Consider the following 15,619-nt stretch of genomic DNA (forward strand, 5'->3'; position numbering starts at 1 on the left):
CATACATACATACATCATCCATCCATGCATCACATACATACATACATATATGCATCCATCCATCCATACATACATGCATCCATACATTGTCAAGATGGCAATAATACATAAATTATTAAAATAGTTTGTTTCTATTATAAAGAATGTTCAAAACATAGACAAAGACAATACAATTTATGTTAATTTTTAAATTCTAGTTCTATTCTAGTCACTCTAATGCTAATTTGTAATAAAATTAGGAAAATGCAAAACGAGCATTTTAAAAGTGGTCTCAGACTTTTGGAGTACACTGCAGTTAAATGTGGACTTGCACTTGTATATCAAGTGCTTTCCTGATAATGAAGTATACGAAGTGCCTCAAAAACTTTTACAGAAACTTTCCACTGAAAACTTTTACTGCAATCCAACAGCCGTGTCAAACAGGTGTATCTCATAACCCTGCCGTCAAGTCCTGGTCCATGGCCCTCAGATAGATCTCACAGCAGCCATTTCCCCTAAACGCTCTCATTACTTACATCCACTAGATATTTCAGACACTTCCAGTTGTAAAATTCTCCATTACACGGGTCAAGCAGGGGCAATGAGAGATGAATAACTGTCTGATCATCTGTAAAGCCTCAACTAGAATAGTTCCCTCCTGCTAAAATATCTGTCATCACTTTGATTACATTTTAGAGGAGACTTATTCACAGGGACAAGTGTGGCTGCTTCTTTTTCATTTTTTAAGAGGCCTGTTTTTCCCAGGATGAGACTCCTGCCTCTGCACATTTATTCAGCAGTCCATTGCAAAAATGAGAAGAGAGCGCAAATGAAAACCTGAAAGACGACAAAAAGGAGGGGGGAAGAAAACACTCAGGTCAGTATCTCATCTCGCAGAGATTAAAAACTCATCTCTCAGACTGGTGCGGCGTTATTTAGGCTGATTTGCGAAGCTCTCCATGCAAATTGCGAGGTGATTAGTTGTCGTGTTGGGTTGGTGGAACAGCGGAGGGGTTAGGACACTTTGTCCCCCCCACCCCCAGTCCAATTACAGCTGCCTGTAGCACGGGATGACGGCCCGTCTGCACGGCCATGTCATTAAGTAGAAAGCGGAGAGCCCTTCCTCACACACATGCGGATCTGCTGAGACAAAGTGAAAGAATTACATGACTATCATCTCTGTGTTTTCCATCCTGTGTGTGCCCATGCCATCCTCTTTCACTCAAGATTTAATGAAGAGTAAAGCAGGAAACACATCCACACACTAGGCACTGGATACTTATAATTACACTACAGAAAAGCTTAAGAGATATACAGCGGCTGGACAATGAAACTGAAACACTGGACATTACAGTGTTGGAGGTTTCACGCCTATGGCCAATCTTCACTGACTACGCATTCCATCAGTAAGAGCAGAGAGTGAAGGTCGAGCAATAGCACAGCTGCACATAAAATATTGCAATCCACACAACATAATGGGACACATATCAGAGTTCAAAAGAGGACAAATTGTTGTTGCGCGTCTCGCTGGCTCATCTGTGACCAGGACAGCAAGTTTTTGGGTATTTAGGGTAATGTTGGCATACCTCCATGAAGGGCAGACCACATCCAACAGGAGTAACTGTTGATGCAAGAGGAAGTTGTCTGAAAGGGATGTCCGGGTACTAACCCGGATAGTATCCAAAAAACAAAACCAAAGCAGTGCAACTCACTACAGAATTAAATGCGCACCTCAAGTCTCCTCTTTCCACCAAAACTGTTTGTCGGGGAGTCAATATTCATGGTCGGGCTGCTATAGCCAAGCCGTTGATCACTCATGCCAGTGCCAAATGTCAGTTTCACTGGTTTTGGGGCTGTGGATAATGTGAAACAAGTGTTGTTCTCTGATGTGTCAACCTTCACTGTCTTTCCCACATCCATGGACGAACCATCCGTGGAGAAAACCCAGTAAGGCACAACACCCCAACTGTTTCGAGCCCAGAGTGAACCACGGGGATGGATCAGTGATGGTTTGGGCTGCAATATCATTGCATTCCCTACTGTGCTTGAAGAGCGCGTCACTGCCAAGGACTACCGAACCATTCTGGAGGACCATGTGCACCTAATGGTTGAAACATTGTATCCTGAAGGGGGTGTCATGCAACAGCATGATAATGCACCAAGAAAATTTTTGACAGAATGGTTTGATGAACACGAAAGTGAAGTTGAACATCTATTATGAGCTGCACAGTCACCAGATGTAAATATTTTTGAGCCACTTTGGGGTGTTTTTGAGGAACGTGTCAGAAAACATTTTCCTCCACCAGCATCACATTGTCACACACTTCCACTGGCTCAAAATCCCTCTGGCCACTGTGAAGGACTTGTATCTGTCATTCCCAAGACAAATTGATGCTGTATTGGCCACAAAAAGAGGCCCTGCACCATACTAATGAATTATTGTGGTCCAAAACCAAGTGTTTCAGTTTCATTGTCCAATCCCTGTACGTATAACAATAAGCTCTTTGACAGAAAAAAACACAAAAATAACCTAAATTATTTGGTGATCTTTGAAAAAAAATATATGATTTAGAACTTTTTAGAATGCTACTTCACCACAAAATTAGGAATTCTTTCATCATTTAAAGGTACAATATGTAAAATTTTTGCAGTAAAATATCCAAAAACCACTAGGCTAGTGTTATATATTTTGTCCAGCTGATTACTAACAATATCTCTAATGTTTTCAACTACTTGTAAATCATGAGAAAATTCCCATTCTAAACAGTGACACGGGGCAGTGTAGTCGCCTGTCAATGACGTCAGTTACCTTTGTTACCGCCTTTACTGACGTGGAAACCACATGACAACAGTGCCGTGGACAAATGCGGAAGTAGAGTCTAGCGTCCAGCAAACCACTAGCTTGCTTCAAGCAGTTCCTTATTTACTTCTTGCACGTTTTATGGTGGATTGTGTTACTTATTTATGGAACATAATTACTGTTTACCATCTGCCGCTTGTTCTGTCGACAAGGACAGCTCCCGTAAACTCATGACCGGAAAAGCGGAAGCGGCGCCGGCGACTGTGTCATAATAAAAGTCCCGCTGCTCGTGAGGCGTGTGTTGCAACGTTCCCGCAACACTCGCTCCTGCTCTGCTTCATACTATAGTAACGTTAATAATCGCATCCACGAACATGAGTTCTTCCAGACTCCAATCCCTATTCTTTTGCACCGTCCGTTGAGATGGAGTTTCCGCTCTAAAACTTGGCGTCATCAAACTACGCCTTTGTTTTGAATAGGCTTCTAGCGACCTCTAGCGGAAAAAAATATCACAAATTGTACCTTTAATCTTTTGCATACTGAGAGGAACACAAAAGGAGATGTTTAGCAAAGTGTCCAAGCTGCTCTTTTCTCAACATGTTCTCCAACCAATACGCCTATATAGGTCGTTTGTCACTTCCCTGAAATATGACCCATAGGAGCGTTTGCTGAAGTTGCGCCTCTATCGACAACAGGACACTTTCATTTTAATGCATGGTTCCCTTTTATCCGCGTCATATTTTGGGTTTCGGGTAGCTCAGTTGGCAGAGCATTTTATGCAATCATGTGATCATGCAATCATGGGTTCGATCACAGGGAACGCATGTGCTCAAAAGTGTATATGCACTATAAATCACTAAGGGTAGGTTTAGGGTTGGGGTAGGTGTAGTCGTTAATAAAAAAAAGTTTTTCTAAACGGAAATAGGACAAATGGTGTAAAAAGTCCACACATTGCATTTAAATGAACACGCATTTTGATTGGTAACGACAGTCATACGTCATTTCATGATGACAGTAACACGACACTGCCATTATTTTTATGCCAGCTAGAGGGTGCATGACTTTAAAACATAAATATAGGTCACAATAAGGTGCTTGAAAAACGACTTATAGGGACTTTTTTTTTTTTTTTGTATTTTCCATACAATGAAAGTGAATGGTGACCACAGCTATCAAGTAAGATTTTCTGTGAATAATAACCTAAAACTTTTTATATGGCTTCAGAAAATATGTAATATAGCAAATGGACCTTTTTTTATGGCGCATTTATGGTCACTGTCCGCTTTTATTCATCATACAAAACATCAAACGACAAAACTTAAAGAGACAGATTTTTTGATGCACTATTCCTTGAAATACTCACACACCTAAACCAGATGAATATGCAATATTATGCCTTTAAAAATAAAAGCTGATTATATAGCTGATGATCACTAGCATGTCCTTTTGAAATTAACATCTCAGACTGGTTTAAGCATATTTATTGGTTTAAAAACTCTATATCAAACAGTTCAACAGAAAATCTCAGACTGATCGCTTTACTTATTGCTGAGTAATCAATTAATAGATTGTTGGTTGCTGTTTAGAGAAGGTCATTCTGATTGACAAACACAGGTGACAATCCTATGTAAGCAGATCCATATCACATTATGCTGACGATGTGCTCTTACATATGAAAAATTCAGAAATCTGTCTGCACATACCATTTCTTACTACCCTGCCATCTTCACTTTGTTTTGCTGAATAAACATAACCAGAGCTGATCCTGGAACAACATTCCTGTCTGAAAATGTAATATAACCATACCCATGTTATCCCTAAAATCATGAAATCATGTTCACCCACCTGGTTTTCCTCAACAAAAACAATAGGATTTTTCCAGAGGCTTTTGGATTATTGCAGAAAATGAGCTCTGTGACCAACAAAAGATTATGGTTCTTACACATATTGTGGTAATCTTCACAAATGAAACACAAATAAATACAATTACCTAAAGTAAAATGCTAAACATGAGCTATAAACACTACACCAGCTAATGTTATGCGAGCTTAAGCCCAAAGACGTGCCATTTACAACAATGCTTTTGCATCATTGCAGTATACCCACTTACATGAATACCATGAGATTCATTTTACAAATGCAAGCAACTGATCCTGAGACAGTGATCATTTATTTTTCAGGGGGGTTACTTGCCCAGTTAAAGCAAATTATCTCCCCCAACATTTGAGAAGATGTTAAATGAGTCTGCGGCTTCTCTTTGAGAGGGAAACGCTGGGGAATGGATGCGAATATGATGTAATAGCGCTCTGAAATTCTAATGGTTTCACAAATCATTAAAACATTCTGCCCGATCCCTTTTTAATGAACGCCCACAGTCGTGGAGTAGCTGAGATGAGAGACGAGATGAGATTCTATATTCATGCTGGGTTGTTGTCTCATTAACCTTAAATTATGCAAGCTAATGCAGTTCAAACTACCCATCATGAAAAGGCACTTTCTTCTCTTTTAAAATGGGCGAGGAAAAGTCCTTTCAAGTTGGACTTGATCTCCGAGGGTCATGTCTGTTTTTCTATTTAAAGCTGCATTCTGTGAGTTTCTCACTTTTAATGAGTCTGCTGCACTGGATCGCTGCCACAGAGGTGCAGCTCGTGAAATACACACAGTTTGCTCTATATAATAACAATATTTACAGGTCACTATCACGCTCGCAAGGTTATATGAACAGATTATTCCCTCATCCGTTTCCGACCATTGATAACCCAACTCCAATTAGTAGCTTAAGCCATCATGCTATAGTAATTGCCTGGGGCTTTTCCTTTAATAACTAAGAATATTTATCTCCTTTCTTATCGGTAGCTTGACTGGATCAATATGGATTAGTATTTCACACAGAATCAGATGTCTCCCTCGGTAATTTACAAGGGTGAAACCTACAAGGATTATTTTTTCGAGAGCGGGATTAATTACACTCTGCATGTTTGCTTATTGTATTTTTGTCAGATTTAAAATTAGATACAGTAGCATCACAACCGTTCAATCTGACATGTTGAAAGAGCTGGAAAAAGTCACCTGGTTATTGTTTTCTGTTAATGTAGATCCTGTTGTACACTATTGTCTTTCAATGACAGAAAAGTTGTAAAAAAAATCACCACCTATAGAGTCACCTAACCTTGTTCTATCTATCTAATAAAAAGTTGTCAAGTTTAGCAAGTTTAGTAGTATCAAAGAAAATTCTTAGGGATGTGCTGGGAAACCCCAGGTATCTTAATCCCTTCACTCCGCATGTGTTAAAGCAAGTAGCACTGAAAATGTGCTATGCCTCTGGGCGCCTAAAGGTGCCAAAGATTCTGCTACTTATTTTCCATCTGTCAACAGTTTTTGGATGACTAAAGATATATGCTATTTATCAGTAGACAACCTTTGGAAGACTTTTCGACAACTTGCTGGATATGTGTCTTGAAATGTGTCAGCTTTCTAAAGCTTATATATGTTGGTTACTCATGAGCAGCAATCTTTTTATTTTTGGGTGTGCCATTTATACACCTTCTGCCAAAATGGACGGTGTAAGAGAAGGGTTTAATTCATGACACTTGAATACATATTGAATACATTAAGGTTGAATACACACTCTAAAAACTGCTGGGTTAAATATGGACAAAACCAAGAATTGGGTTGTTTTTACCCAGCCATTTTTTTCAACCAATTTTGGATTTATTTTTTTAGCCAGCAATATATTAATATAGTAAAAGGCATGTTTTTGCTCACCCCCAAATAGGGGCAAATTTGTGGGGTATTTTAAGCTGAAACTTGACCATACCAGAGACTTATATTACATCATGTGAAAGAGGGCATAATAGGTGCACTTTAACCCAACCTGCTGGGTTTGTCCATATTTTACCCAGCTTGGGTTTTTTTAACCCAGCATTTTTTAGAGTGCATTTAAACATCCAAATATATGATATCCATATTTTGTAATAAACTGAAAATATATTGTATCCTTGTACAAAAATCAACAAATTTAAATGAATAGTTTTCTTTATTTCTAATGTTTGCATTGCTTCATTGAAGTTATTTTAATCATCAACGCCATCTTGTAAGTTGTACCTTTTGTCTGATTTCCAAATACTTTTTTGCTTGGTTCATGGCTTATAACACTTTTTTTTTTTTTATCCCTATGGGAAAAATACTCCTGGAACCAATGGTGTTGAAAAAGTGGTTCTTGAAGCAGCCCAAGCCACTTTATAACTAGCAATGATGGCCTGAACCAAGGAGGCTTATCTGCATCTGTTTAACTATCAACAGCAGCTTTGAATCCGTAGTAGAAAAAGTAGTTCCACATACAATAGCATTTTTAACACACTCTGTGGTTGTTCCTTAGATATTTAAGTAGTGCTGTCAAAGTGTTGCATATGAATATCACACTCACAGATGTGCAATATGGCTCTATTTCAGAACAGCTGTGATTACCTGCATCTGAATCACAGCTGAGCTGATATAGAGCCATATCGCACATCTGCAAGGGTGTGATATTGCATATATACATGGATCAGGCATAACATTATGACCACCTTCCTAATATTGTGTTGGTCCCCTTTTTGCTGCCAAACAGCCTTGACCCATTGACATGGACTCCACTAGACCCCTGAAGGTGTGCTGTGGTATCTGGCACCAAGATGTTACCAGCAGATCCTTTAAGTCCTGGACGTTGCGAGGTGGGGCCTCCATGGATCGGACTCGTTTGTTCAGCACATCCCATAGATGCTGGATTGGATTGAGATCTGGGGAATTTGGAGGTCAAGTCAACACCTCAAACTCATTGTTGTGCTCCTCAAACCATTCCTGAACCATTTTTGCTTTGTGGCAGGGTGCATTATCCTGCTGAAAGAGGCCACAGCCACCAGGGAATACCATGAAAGGGTGTACATGGTCTGCAACAATGCTTAAGTAGGTGGTACGTGTCAAAGTAACATCCACATGGATGGCAGGACCCAAGGTTTCCCAGCAGAACATTGCACAAAGTGCATCCTGGTGCAATGTGTTGGTGCTTTCGGGGGACTTTGGGGGCTCAAGCCCCTGCCCCTTTTTCGAAATTAATCAAAAGCGCCCCTCTCAGACAAATAGCAATGAATAGTCGCATTAATGGTAAGTATAGTGTTCAAATCATTTAGCGTATTTATGTATATTGATACACTGTTTACTATTTGATGAAACTATCATAGTGAAGCTCAAGTGCCACCTACAGGCCTATTATGTGAAGTGTAGGCTGGCGAAATGGTGACGTGAAAGGACTTTATTGTGTTACCGTTTTTGATTATAATGCAGCATTATGAAAAATGTTTATTTGTTCAAAAACAGCAATATTGTGAAATATTATTACAATTTAAATTAACAGTTTTCTATTTTAATATACTTTAAAATATAATTTATTCCTATAATTTATGCTGGGTGTTTTTAACGTTTTATTTGTTAAAAAATCCTGGGGAAAAAGTATCACAGGTTATAAAACATTAAGCAGCACAACTGTTTCCAACATTGATAATAAATCAGCATAATAGAATGATTTCTGAAGGATCATGTGACACTGAAGACTGGAGTAATGATGCTAAAAAATGCAGTTTTGCTTCACAGAAATAAATTATATTTTGAAGTATGTTAAAATAGAAAACCATCATTTTAACTGTAAGAATATTTCACAATATTACTGTTTTTTCTGTATTTTTGATCAAATAAATACGGAAGAGGATAAGGGCCAAGCAATAATAAAAAAATAAAACCATCTCGAGATTAAAGTTAAATTACGAGAAAAAAACTCGTTAAATTTCGAGAAAAAAGTCGAGATAAAATGTTGAGAATAAACTCATTAAATTATGAGAAAAAAGTTGTTAAATTACGAGAACAAATTCGTTAAATTATGAGAAAAATGTTGTTAAATTTCGAGAAAAAAATTCAAGATAAAATGTTGAGAATAATGTCATTAAATTAGCGTATTTATTCTCGTAATTTAACAACTTTTTTCTCATAATTTAATGACTTTATTCTCAACATTTTATCTTGACTTTTTTCTCAAAATTTAACGACATTTTTCTCATAATTTAACAAATTTGTTCTCGTAATTTAACGACTTTTTTCTCATAATTTAATGACTTTATTCTCAACATTTTATCTCGACATTTTTCTCTAAATTTAATGACTTTTTTTCTCGTAATTTAACGTGTTTATTCTCAACATTTTATCTTGACTTTTTTTCTTGAAATTTAAAGATTTTTTTCTTGTAATTTAATGAGTTTAAGCTGCATTCATGTCACCTCGTATTTACCGGAATCTTGAAATGACAACACGTGACGTAATATTCTAAGCTGTTCCCGTCCTTTTGGTCCTTGAACTGGGAATTATGCGTTTCCATGGCACCACTATCAACGCCTAATAAATCAATCTACAGCGGTCAGGTGGTACAGCGGCCACGTGGTACATCTGGGAGCTTTAAGAAAACTCCCAGCTTACAAGCTGTAATTACGAGCTCTACGAGGACGTGAATGCTTTTTACAAGCAGGAAATCTTGTGACTACAGGAATTACGAGGCCGCGTGAACGCACCTTTATTCTCAACATTTTATCTTGACCTTTTTCTCGAAATGTAACGAGTTTAATCTCGAGATGGTTTTATTTTTTTATTATTGCTTGGCCCTAATCCTCTTCCTTGCAAAAACATAAAATAGTAATGTATCCAAACTTTTTTTGTATCAATTTTTTTTTTTTTTTTTTTTACATTGCCCCTTTTTTTTACATTTGAGTCCCTGCCCTGAGAAACTCTCTGCACATTCCTGCATCACAGGAATACATTACATTTTAAAATATATAAAAAAATTGTATTTTAAATTGAAATAATATTTCGCAGTATTGCTGTTTTTACTGTGTTTTTCATCAAATAAATGTATCTTGGTGAGCATAAGAGACTTCTTTGCAATACTCCTCCTACAACAGCTGCCGTGTTCACTCTAGTGCAACGCTGTGTTTTAACATTCTGTCGTCTCTCTCTCTCTCTCTCTCTCTCTCTCCCCTCAACCTCCCTCTGGCTCATTCGCTCACTTTGTCATGCCCCGCTATTCCATAGATGACGATACATCAAATATTTATAAAAAACAACCTCTGAACACAGTCATTAGTGTCAAGGTTTAATATGGCACTAATTCAGCAATTCCCACCTCACTGGCAGCTTATTCCAAAGTAGGAGAGGGAAGTATGCCAGCGAGCTCTGCTTTCCAAACCCTAACTGCCAAGGGCAGAGCATCCAAATTGCACGCTACACACCCTACCTTGCAAAAACCATTTGGATTTCTCCCCCTTTCCTTCTGCCAATTCTGTTTGATGTGATGATCCTATTTTTTTTTTTTCCTATCCTAAGTCAGTAAGATGTTAAACTCTTCAGTTTCCACTGACAAGTATACAAGAACCTCTAGGGTGATCTCATTTGTATTCATACTTAAAGTCACCATGAAATCAAAATAATCAATCTTTTTTTTTTTTTATGAAATGCTTTCAAAATATCTAAATTATTGTAAAAAATATCTAAAATTAATTTTACATAAAATATTTAAATGCTGTCAAGCATTTATGCTAATATATGTGTTCTAGCACCACACTTTCAAATAGGCTCTACTTACAAATACCAATGAGATCACATCTAAACGCCATCGCATGGTCTCAGAAGAGGCAGCTAAAACTTCTTAAACTGTGAGCCTGCAGCATTTCAGGTTATTAATTACTAGCCAATTACTTAAACAAATACGCAACATTAAGCAACTAATTTAGCCACTAATGCCGGAGCAGATGGATGTTACTGGAGTGAATGAACAGCCCTGACTACCACATTGTAATAAGTGGGCAGAATGAAGCCAAGCGCTGCACGCTTCCCCTCAGCTAGCTAGCACACCTGTAGTGCGCACTAATCACCCGGCATATTAGCAGGCCGCTGGATCGAGTCGCATTGGGCAGCATTTTGCATATGTTGATGTAGCCTGCTTTAACTGAACTTGGTCAATTTAATTAAAAATGTGAGCGTTCAACTGCAAAGTATGCATCTGGTGAGCCAAAGAGAAGTTTGTCTTAAGATTGTTTTATTTTCTGTTTAAGCTAAATTCTCGTTAGCTTAGTTGGTTTAACCCTTGAATGCATAACTGTTTCGCCAATCATTCTTACATATTCGGGTCTTTATCGACCCGGATCTATAACTAACACGGACGGATCTCTACCTGTCGCGATAATATAAAACTCCTCTGACATTTGAGTAACAATTACAGAAGAATAAAATAAAGCATATTTTGTTACCTTTTGGAGCTTGAAAGGGCTCCGTTTGAGCAGATGTTTTATGCAGTCACCACTGTCCTCGTCAGAGCTCATTTCACAGTAAATTCAGCAAATAATAGGATATTTTTATGTTTGAGGTCACGAATATGATCCCATTCTCGATCTCAAACATATTCTCAGAACTATAGAATTTTTAACATCTCCAAAATCAATATTTTGATTGCTAACAGCTTCACCAGATCCATCCAGTAACAGTTACAGTCATATTTGATTGCATTTAGTACTTGCTCTGCAATAAATCGCTGAGCCATTTCATGTTTGTTTTATTAATTCATTTTCTGTCTGAATGAATCGTCACTTCAGCATTGTGTATCAGACATTGCCACCTTGTGGAATAAAGGTGAATTGCACTTTTTCTGTCATCTAAGATTCAATTATTGTTGTGCAGAAAAAATATACGTACACTCATACACACCTCGGGTCATTTGTGACCCTATAAATTTTTTACCCAAAATGAACGCAAAAATAGGCATTCTTTTATAATTTTATGATTTTTTTTTTTCTTGTTATATTCTTTATAATAAATTGATTTAGGAATACCAAGAAGGTTGATGTCTAACTTAAAAAAATGAACAAGGAGGAGGGTAGTGAATGACGTCCCGGGTCACTAAAGACCCGAGGTATGAATTTAAGGGTTAAGTCATGTTCGGCAGCTTAACGAAACACAAGATTAGTGAAGCATTCCAGATGAATGTAATGGGATCATTAGGGCTGGTGTGACAGGAAATGTTTTGTCAGGTAAATTTAGGTGGATATCGCAATAATAGAGAAGCATATATTATAGATATAGAAAGACGGTTCACTTATTAGTTATGAATGGGAGTAACTGCAACATGCAATATGGCGGAATACATCCCGCCTTCTAAGTAAAAGAGCCAATCAATGATTTATAAAGTCACTTCGTCGCTGTAGCTGCCATTAGAGGCTCCAGTTCCCATAGAAACCTGAAACTCAAGGACTACACATGTGCATTGGTTCGTCTAGCCTGAAAAATAAGCTCTTTAAATGCTATTTTAGCATAAGAAACAACATTTATGGGACAGTTCATGTCAGATTTTGTTGCTGATTTGGAATATGTAATTTAATTGGGAGTTCACCAAGCAGTTTTTGAGATTTCAGGATTCCCCCATTCAAATAGATTGGTCTTGGATGCCCGAAATAGTTGTTGTAAATATGGTCTCTGAGTGAACAGACTTTCCTTGAAAGGGACTTTGATATTATTCAAATGATTCTAAGCTAATCAACATTCAGTAAACAGTGGTCGAGATGATGAGCCGTCAAAGGTTTTACCAAAGCAAAGAGAGAAGTAATGATGCCAGGTTATAACTAGTTTTCAGACAAGACAAAGTACAGGTGATAAAAATTTTGCATTTCTTACAAAAAAAAAAGCTGCTTTATAGCACTAAAATTTGTTCTTGGCTCGTAATCACAGGGGAACCACTTTGAGGCCCCGTCCACACGGAGACGCGTTTCGATGAAACCGCACAATTTTTTTATCGGATAGGCATTTCGTCCACACGGATCCGGCGTTTTCGGAAGGTGAAACCGGTATTTTTTGAAACCGGGTGCCAGAGTGGAAAAATTTGAAAACGCCGGCTTGGCGTTGTCGTGTGGACGGGGCAATCCGTATATTTTCTGAAACGATGACGTCATCACCCCACGTGTCGACCCTAGTCAGACGCGCTAACACCACAAAACACCACCAACAACAGCAATAGCCGACTCTACATGCTTGTGTTCGTGCTGCAGAACCTACTGAACCAAAATAAAGTGTTATTTCTAAGCTTTGCTAAAGTTTGTATTCAGCGCGCAAGGTTTATGCGCATACTCCAAGTCTTCTTCGCTGCTTTAAGTGCATTTCTGCGGCAGAATTACAGCGCCACATAATGGTCTGGCATGTATACTACATCGTTTTGAGTCGTTTCAGTGGTTTCGTGTGGACGCAGATATTTTTTGAGACGAGGAAAAAAAAAGATCGGTTTAGGGTAAGCTCCAGCTTCGTGTGGACGTAGCCTTAGTGCTATGTAGCACCATATCTTTAAAGGTGCTCTTCAGCACCTTTGTCAAATGGTGATATGTAGAACCCATAAGAGGTGCCATATAGCATTTTATTTCTTCAACAAAAATGGTGCTAAACAGCACCAACAGTGGCTCTTTGGCTCGTAAAGAACCTTTAAAGGGGCTTACAGTTTTTTACAGACGCTAGGACACATTTCTCAATACTTAGGTCACTTTTGCGAAACTCTTCACACAGTGAGCACAACAGAAGTCTATGTGGGCTAAACTGAGGATCAATTATCATTGCTTTTGCACAAAATGCATTCAATGACTACATCTCTCAAATTTCATGAATTATTTTCTCACTCAGACACAACAACTGCCAAAACTCTTTGTACGTACAGGCCAATTTGCACATGCTTACATACTGTTTTCAAAACTGTTAAACTTATGTTCAAAACAATAACATAATACACAACTGAATAAGACAGCAATTTGCTACATTCCTACAGTAATATTTTAATGAAATATATTTTAAATCTGAAAATTAAATGCTATAAAAACAATTGAATTGCATCTGTATCAGTGAATGATGTGTATACAAATTCTTGTATTTTGGAATTATAAAAAATTATAAAAATAAATAAACAACATCAATTATTGATGAATTCTGCATCATGTCTGATTCATTCCAGTAACATATATTGCAGTGAATTATAAACAGACATGTGTCCTTGTTTTACAGAAGAAAACATTGTATAATGCTACATGTTGTTAGTGTTTTTAGGTTATTGTTTTGTGGGTGACAAAGTGTGTTTGTCAGCTGTCAACGTTTGCTAGTGTTCTGGAAGAATGAGTTGATTTGAGACCTGAATACAGTGTTTTGGTAGTTGTAGTGCATTTTGAATGTGAAATGAACTGCTTTGCCAAGCTGAAAGTTGGTTAGGAGAACTGTGTGAAGAGTTTTGCAAAAGTGGCCTAAGTATTGAGAAATGTGTCCTAGCGTCTGTAAAAAACTGTAACAAGTTCTTTGTACAGCAGTGGTGCTATATAGCACCTTAACCCCCCCAAACATCCTACAGGGGCTTAACAGTTTCTGTATACGGTAGCGGTGCTATATAGGACCTCAGTCATCCCAAAGAACCGGTGAAGAACTGCTGAAGAACCACTGAAGCACCAAGATTTGGTGCTACACAGCACTTAAAGTGGTTCCCCTATGATTACGAACCAAATAACCACTTTTAGTACTATATAGCACTCTTTTTTTTTTTTTTTTTTTTTTTTTGAGTGTATAACAGCATTTTAGCTAAGGGGTTTACAAAAAAAAATCAAAATTACAGTCTCATTGTAAAGCCATAGTAAGGAATTTGATTAGTTTTCTCCATAGACTTCATGTGCTTTGAATCAGCTTCTAGATAAATCAGAATAATACATTTTATTCCAGGAAAAGTACTTGAGAATTTAAAGGTATAGAACTGTTTACATTTAATGGAATGAATTAATGAATAACAAATTGTATAAATCAGCAACAATATAGGACTATTTGACATTGGGGTTATGAAAAGGGTCCTTGGAAAGCCCTTAGCAGTCCTACTCATCTCAATGAATGGCAGTCAATGGAGAAAGATACTGTAGTTACGTCATCTACCAGCAAGGACTAACTAGACCATGCAAACCAGTGCAAATAAAAAAAGCTTTGTGGTTCTTCACCAGCTGAATACACAGTTCTTGAATCTCACAGCAGAATATATTCATTTTAAAGAGTATTTGTTTGTTATCACACAAGATACACTGACACGAAGCTATCATTTTGCTCATCTGTCAGGTGTAGTGTGTAACATTTAATGCTTTTGGCTAAGACTCTGTCATTTTGTATTCATGGCATGATTTCAACTACACTGGCAGCTTGAACATGACAAGATTCACACTAAAGATTTTATCTGCTCCGTGTCAAAACCCAAGGAAGAACAGTCTGAAGAACATTTTTTTTTTTTTTTTTGTCTTCTGTGCCTTTGCTGTGGATTTAACCTTCATTCAGAAGTAAGCGTATTGGAAGTGAGAGAGCAGTGACAGAAAAAATGATGGGGGACCTTGGCCTTCCAGAAGTGGCTCTCGACCCGCACCTCTCGGGATGCTTCACACACACAACTATTGATCTTTTGTCTTAAACTCCACTGTTAAAAAAAGAGAGAGAGGGATTAAGAAATTGGAGGTGACAGTTTGCATGGCTTTTTTTAGTTTAATTAATTTACATTATAAATGTTGGGCCTGACCTTATATCAAGTTGGTGTGTGTGCGTGTGTGTGTGTGTATGTTTTGTAGTTAGTAATTAATTGTGTAAATTTGTACTTCAGCAAGGATGCATTAAATTGATCAAAAGTAACAGTAAAGGCATCTATATTGTTACAAAAGATATATGTATTATAATCATGTATATTTTGTACTGCAACAAAAAAAACTGTGTCACAATTTAAAGGCT

The sequence above is a fragment of the Chanodichthys erythropterus genome, chromosome 6 (genome assembly GCF_024489055.1).
Source record: "Chanodichthys erythropterus isolate Z2021 chromosome 6, ASM2448905v1, whole genome shotgun sequence".
Taxonomy (NCBI): Eukaryota; Metazoa; Chordata; class Actinopteri; order Cypriniformes; family Xenocyprididae; genus Chanodichthys; species Chanodichthys erythropterus.